A 7,048-nucleotide genomic window follows, 5' to 3' on the forward strand; every position below is an offset into this window, starting at 1 on the left:
ATATAATTGACATACAGTAAAATGTGCAGATCTTATGTGTATAGTAAAATGTGCAGATCTTATGTGTATAGTTTGATCATTTAAGACAATTGTACACCCTCATGTAATAAACACCCCAGTCAAGACAAACACAGGACATTTCCATCAACACAGCAAGGTGCCTCCAGCCGCTTTCTATTCAAGTCCCTCATGTCTCTCCCTTCCACCTCCTGCTGCCCAGCAATGCCAGGCAGCAACTGTTCTAATTTTTATCAGTATAGATGCATTTTTCATCTTTTAAATCTTCATATAGATGGAATAATAAAGTAGGCAGTGTTTTGTGTCTAGCTTCTTTTCTCAATACGTTTTTGAAATCATCTATTTTATTATGTGTATCAATAGTTCATTATTTGTTATTGCTCAGTAGTATTCCATTGCATGAATATACCACAGTGTGTATTTATTCCCTTATTGATGAACATTTGGGTTGTTTCTGGTTTGCGGCTACAATGAATAAGCTGCTATGAACATTCTTGTGCTAATCTTTTTTTTTTTAATAGACCTTTTTCTTAAAAAAAGTTTATTTATATTTTTGGCTGCATTGGGTCTTCATTGCTGTGTGCAGGCTTTCTCTAGTTGCGGCGAGCAGGGGTTACTCTTCGTTGTGGTGTGCGGGCTTCTCATTGCAGTGGCTTCTCTTGTTGTGGAGAACGTGTTCTAGGCCATCAGTAGTTGTGGCACATGGGCTTAGTTGCTCTGTGGCATGTGGGATCTTCACGGACCAGGGCTCGAACCTGTGTCCCCTGCATTGGCAGGTGGATTCTTAACCACTGTGCCACTAGGAGAGTCCCTTTAATAGATCTTTATTGGAGTATAATTGCTTCACAATACTGTGTTACTTTCTGTTGCACAACAAAGTGAATCAGCCGTATGCATAGACGTGTCCCCATATTCCCTTCCTCTTGAGAGTCCCTCCCATCCTCCCTATCCCACCCCTCTAGGTCATTGCAAAGCACTGAACCAATCTCCCTGTGCTATGCTGCTGCTTCCCACCAGCCAACTATTTTTTTTTTTTTTTTTTTTTTTTTTGCGGTACGCGGGCCTCTCACTGTTGTGGCCTCTCCCGTTGCGGAGCACAGGCTCCGGACGCACAGGCCCAGCGGCCATGGCTCACGGGCCCAGCCGCTCCGTGGCATGTGGGATCCTCCCGGACCGGGCACGAACCTGTGTCCCCTGCATCGGCAGACGGACTCTCAACCACTGTGCCACCAGGGAAGCCCCCAGACAACTATTTTACATTCCGTAGTATATATATATGTCAATGCTACTCTCACTTCACACCAGCTTTGCCCTCCCACCCCATGTCATCAAGTCCATTCTCTATGTTTACCTCTTAATTCCTGCCCTGCAACTAGTTTCATCAGTAACATTTTTTTTTTTAAATTCCATATATATGTGTTAGCATATGGTATTTGTTTTTCTCTTTCTGACTTACTTCACTCTGTATGACAGACTCTAGGACCATCCACCTCATGACAGATAACTCAATTTCATTTCTTTTTATGGCTGAGTAATATTCCATTGTATATATGTGCCACATCTCCTTTATCCAATCATCTGTTGATAGACACTTAGGTTGCTTCCATGTCCTGGCTATTGTAAATAGTGCTGCAATGAATATTGTGGTGCATGACTCTTTTTGAATTATGGCTTTCTCAGGGTGTGTGTCCAGTAGTGGGATTGCTGGGTCATATGGTAGTTCAATTTTTAGTTTTTGAAGGAACCACCATACTATTTTCCATAGTGGCTGTATCAATTTACCTTCCCACCAACAGTGCAAGAGGGTTCCCTTTTCTCCACACCCTCTGCAGTATTTATTGTTTGTAGATTTTTCAATAATGACCATTCTGACAGGTGTGAGGTGATACCTCATTGTAGTTTTGATTTGCATTTCTCTAATAATTAGTGATGTTGAGCACCCCTTTATGTGTTTGCTGGCAATCTGTATATCTTCTTCGGAGAAATGTCTATTTAGGTCTTCTGCCCATTTTTGGATTGGATTGTTTGTTTTTTTATATTGAGCTCCATGAACTGTTTGTATATTTTGGAGATTAATCCTTTGTCAGTTGCTTTGTCAGTTTGCAAATATATTCTGCCATTCTGAGGGTTGTCTTTTCATCTTCTTTCTGGTTTACTTTGCTCTGCAGAAGCTTTTAAGTTTCATTAGGTCCCATTTGTTTATTTTTGTTTTTATTTCCACTTCTCTAGGAGGTGGGTCAAAAAGAAACTTGCTGTGATATATGTCATAGAGTGTTCTGCCTATGTTTTCCTCTAAGAGATTTATAGTGTCTGGCCACAGATTTCAGTCTTTAATCCATTTGGAGTTTATTTTTGTGTATGGTGTTAGGGAGTGTTCTAATTTCATTCTTTTACATGTAGCTGTCCAGTTTTCTCAGCACCACTTATTGAAGAGGCTGTCTTTTCTCCAGTGTATACTCTTACCTCCTTTATCAAAGATAAGGGGAACATATGTCTGTGGGTTTATCTCTGGGCTTTCTGTCCTGTTCCATTGATCTATATTTCTGTTTTTGTGCCAGTATCATACTGTCTTGATTACTGTAGCTTTGTAGTATAGTCTGAAGTCAGGGAGGCTGATTCCTGCAGCTCCTTTCTTCTTTCTGAAGATTGCTTTGGCTATTTGGGGTCTTTTGTGTTTCCATACAAATTGTGAAATTTTTTGTTCTAGTTTTGTGAAAAATGCCATTGGTAGTTTGATAGGTATTGTGTTGAATCTGTAGATTGCTTTGGGTAGTATAGTTATTTTCACAAGATTGATTCTTCCAATCCAAGAACATGGTATATCTCTCCATCTGTTTGTATCATCTTTACTTTCTTTCATCAGTATCTTATAGTTTTCTGCATACAGGTCTTTTGTCTCCTTAGATAGGTTTATTCCTAGGTATTTTATTCTTTTTGTTGCAGTGGTAAATGGAAAGTGTTTCCGTAATTTGTCTTTCAGATTTTTCATCATTAGTATATAGGAATGCAAGAGATTTCTGTGCATTAATTTTGTATCCTGCTACTTTACCAAATTCATTGATTAGCTCTAGTAGTTTTCTGGAAGCATCTTTAGGATTCTCTTTGTATAGTATCATGTCATCTGCAAACAGTGACAGTTTTACTTCTTCTTTTCTGATTTGGATTCCTTTTCTTTCTTTTTTTTCTCTGATTGCTGTAGTTAAAACTTCCAAAACCATGTTGAATAATAGCGGTGAGAGTGGGCAGCCTTATCTTGTTCCTGATGTTAGTGGAAATGGTTTCAGTTTTTCACCACTGAGAATGATGTTGGCTGTGGGTTTGTCATATATGGCCTTTATTATGTTTAGGAAAGTTCCCTCTATGCCTACTTTCTGGAGAGTTTTTATCATAAATGGGTGTTGAATTTTGTCAAGAGCTTTCTCTGCATCTGTTGAGATGATCGTATGGTTTTTATTCTTCAATTTGTTAATAAGTTTTATCACATTGATTGATTTGCATATATTGAAGAATCCTTGCATTCCTGGGGTAAACCCCACTTGATCATGGTGTATGATCGTTTTATTGTGCTGTTGGATTCTGTTTGCTAGTATTTTGTTGAGGATTTTTGCATCTATGTTCATCAGTGATACTGGCCTGTAGTTTCCTTTCTTTGTGACATCTTTGTCTGGTTTTGGTATCAAGGTGATGGTGACCTCTTAGAAAGAGTTTGGGAGTGTTCCTCTCTCTGCTATATTTTGGTAGAGTTTGAGAAGGATAGGTGTTAGCTCTTCTCTAAATGTTTGATAGAATTCACCTGTGAAGCCATCTGGTCCTGGGCTTTTGTTTGTTGGAAGATTTTTAATCACAGTTTCAATTTCAGTGCTTGTGATTGGTCTGTTTAAATTTTCTCTTTCTTTCTGATTCAGTCTCAGAAGGTTGTGCTTTTCTAAGAATTTGTCCATTTCTTCCACGTGGTCTATTGTATTGGCATAGAGTTGCTTGTAGTAATCTCTCATGATCCTTTGTATTTCTGCAGTGTCAGTTGTTACTTCTCCTTTTACATTTCTAATTTGTTGATTTAAGTCTTCTCCCTTTTTTTCTTGATGAGTCTGGCTAATGGTTTATCAATTTTCTTTATCTTCTCAAAGAACCAGCTTTTTGTTTTATTGATCTTTGCTATCATTTCCTTCACTTCTTTTTCATTTATTTCTGATCTGATCTTTATGATTTCTTTCCTTCTGCTAACTCTGGAATTTTTTTGTTCTTTGTTCTCTAATTGCTTTAGTTGTAAGGTTAGGTTGTTTATTTGAGATTTTTCTTGTTTCTTGAGATAGGATTGTATTGTTGTAAACTTCCCCTTAGAACTGCTTTTGCTGCATCCCATAGATTTTGGGTCGTTATTTTTTCATTGTGATTTGTTTCTAGGTATTTTTTGATTTCCTCTTTGATTTCTTCAGTGATTTCTTGGTTATTTAGTAGCATATTGTTTAGCCTCCATGTGTTTGTATTTTTTATAGTTTTTTTTTCCTGTAATTGATATCTAGTTTCATAGCATTGTGGTCAGAAAAGGCACTTGATAGGATTTCAATTTTCTTATATTTACCAAGGCTTGGTTTGTGACCCAAGATATGATCTATCCTGGAGAATGTTCCATGAGCACTTGAGAAGGAAGTGTATTCTGTTGTTTTTGTATGGAATGTCTTATAAATATCAATTGATTTTCTTCTCATCTGTGCTGAAGTTGTGTGTGGAGTCTGTTTTGACACCCGGACTCCCTAAAAGACGTTGATGTTGGGCACCAAAGGTGGCGCGGGATTCATGGTGAAGGTCTGGGGCTTGTCTTGGTCTTGCTCGGCCAACGAAGTGCAGCAGTTTTTTTCTGACTGCAAAATTCAAGATGGGGCTCAAGGTGTTCATTTCATCTACACCAGAGAAGGCAGACCGAGTGGCGAGGATATAGTTGAACTTGAATCAGAAGATGAAGTCAAATTGGCCATTAAAAAAAGACAAAGAAACTATGGGACACAGATATGTTGAAGTATTCAAGTCAAACAACATTGAAATGGATTGGGTGTTGAAGCATACTGGTCCAAATAGTCTTGACTCGGCCAATGATGGTTTTGTATGGCTTAGAGGACTCCCCTTTGGATGTAGCAAGGAAGAAATTGTTCACTTCTTCTCAGGGTTGGAAATCGTGCCAAATGGGATAACATTGCTGGTGGACTTCCAGGGGAGGAGTACGGGGGAGGCCTTCGTGCAGTTTGCTTCACAGGAAATAGCTGAAAAGGCTCTAAAGAAACACAAGGAAAGACTAGGGCACAGGTATATTGAAATCTTTAAAAGCAGTCGAGCTGAAGTTAGAACTCACTATGATCCACCACGAAAACTTATGCCCATGCAGTGGCCAGGTCCCTATGGCAGAGGGTATAACAGCATTGGAAGAGGAGCTGACTTTGAAAGGATGAGGCGTGGTGCTTATGGTGGGGGTTATGGAGGCTATGATGATTATATGTCTATAATGATGGCTATGGATTTGGGTCAGATAGATTTGTTGTTCAGGAATGTGAGATCACAGATATGGGGATGGTGGCTCTACTTTCCAGAGCACAACAGGACACTGTGTACACATGCAGGGATTACCTTACAGAACTACTGAGAATGACATTTATAATTTTTTTTCACCACTCAACCCTGTGAGAGTACATTTTGAAATTGGTCCTGATGGCAGAGCAACTGGTGAAGCAGATGTCAAGTTTGCAACTCATGAAGATGCTGTGACAGCTATAGCAAAAGACAAAGCAAATATGCAACACAGATATGTAGAACTCTTCTTGAATTCTACAGCAGGAGCAAGTGGTGGTGCTTACAAACACAGATATGTAGAGCTCTCCTTGAATTCTACAGCAGGAGCAAGCAGTGGTGCTTATGGTAGCCAAATGATGGGAGGCATGGGCTTGTCAAACCAGTCTAGTTATGGCGGCCCAGCCAGCCAGCAGCTGAGTGGTCATTATGGAGGTGGCTATGGTGGCCAGAGCAGCATGAGTGGATATGACCAAGTTTTACAGGAAAACTCCAGTGATTTTCAATCAAACACTGCATAGACAGCCAAGGAGCACTGAACAGCAGCTGCTTCAGTAGTGGAAGCTGAGCATCTATGGGAGTGAATGGAATGGGAGGGATGTCTAGCATGTCCAGTATGAGTGGTGGATGGGGAATGTAATTGATTCTGATCACTGACTCTTGGTCAACATTTTTTAAAAGAAAAATAAAACTTAAGTTTTAACAGTTTTGCAATACAAGCTTGTGATTTATGCTTACTCTAAGTGGAAATCAGGATTGTGTTAAAGACTTAAGTTTCAGTATTTTTGAACACAAACATTCATTTAGGATGTAACTAGGTTGAGTAATCTATTACTGTTAAATAATTTTCAGCTTTTCTCAAGTTAGTTATATTGTAGGATGTATTTAAACAGTAGGTTTATTTAGGTTAAAGCAGCTGAATTATGTTAAATGTTGCTTGCACCACATTATGTTTAACACTGGATGCATTGTTGAAAGACATGCTTTTTTGTAGAACTCAATATAGGAGCTGTGTCTACAATTAAAAGTGAAACATTTGGCATGTTTATTAATTCTAGTTTCATTTAATAACCTCTATGGTACGTAAGTTTAAGCTTTTTTTTTTAAGTTAATGGGGAAAATTTGAGACGCAATACCAATACTTTAGGATTTTGGTCTTGGTGTTTGTATGAAATTCTGAGGCCTTGATTTAAATCTTTTCATTGTATTGTGATTTTCCTTTTAGGTGTATTGTGCTAAGTGAAACTTGTCGAATAAGTCTTCCTTTTAAAAACTGAAAAAAAATCAATTAAGTCCATCTTGTTTAATGTATTATTTAAAACTTGTGTGTCCTTAGTTATTTTCATTTTGGATGATCTGTCCATTGGTGAAAGTGGGGTGTTAAAGTCCCCTACTATGATTGTGTTACTGTCGATTTCCCCTTTTATGGCTGTTAGCATTTGCCTAATGTATTGAGGTGCTCCTATGCTGG

General features: G+C 38.5%; 1 pseudogene across 1 annotated transcript; it reads left to right on the plus strand.

The window, feature by feature from the left end:
- Nucleotides 1-4,785: 4,785 nt before the first annotated feature.
- LOC309837715 (heterogeneous nuclear ribonucleoprotein H-like) lies at nt 4,786-6,187 on the plus strand (annotated as a pseudogene). Its single transcript has one exon. The product of its transcript is annotated as a heterogeneous nuclear ribonucleoprotein H-like (transcript).
- The last annotated feature ends 861 nt before the right edge of the window (nt 6,188-7,048 follow it).

Source organism: Grampus griseus (genome assembly GCF_964374135.1).
Source record: "Grampus griseus genome assembly, chromosome: 1".
Lineage (NCBI taxonomy): Eukaryota > Metazoa > Chordata > Mammalia > Artiodactyla > Delphinidae > Grampus > Grampus griseus.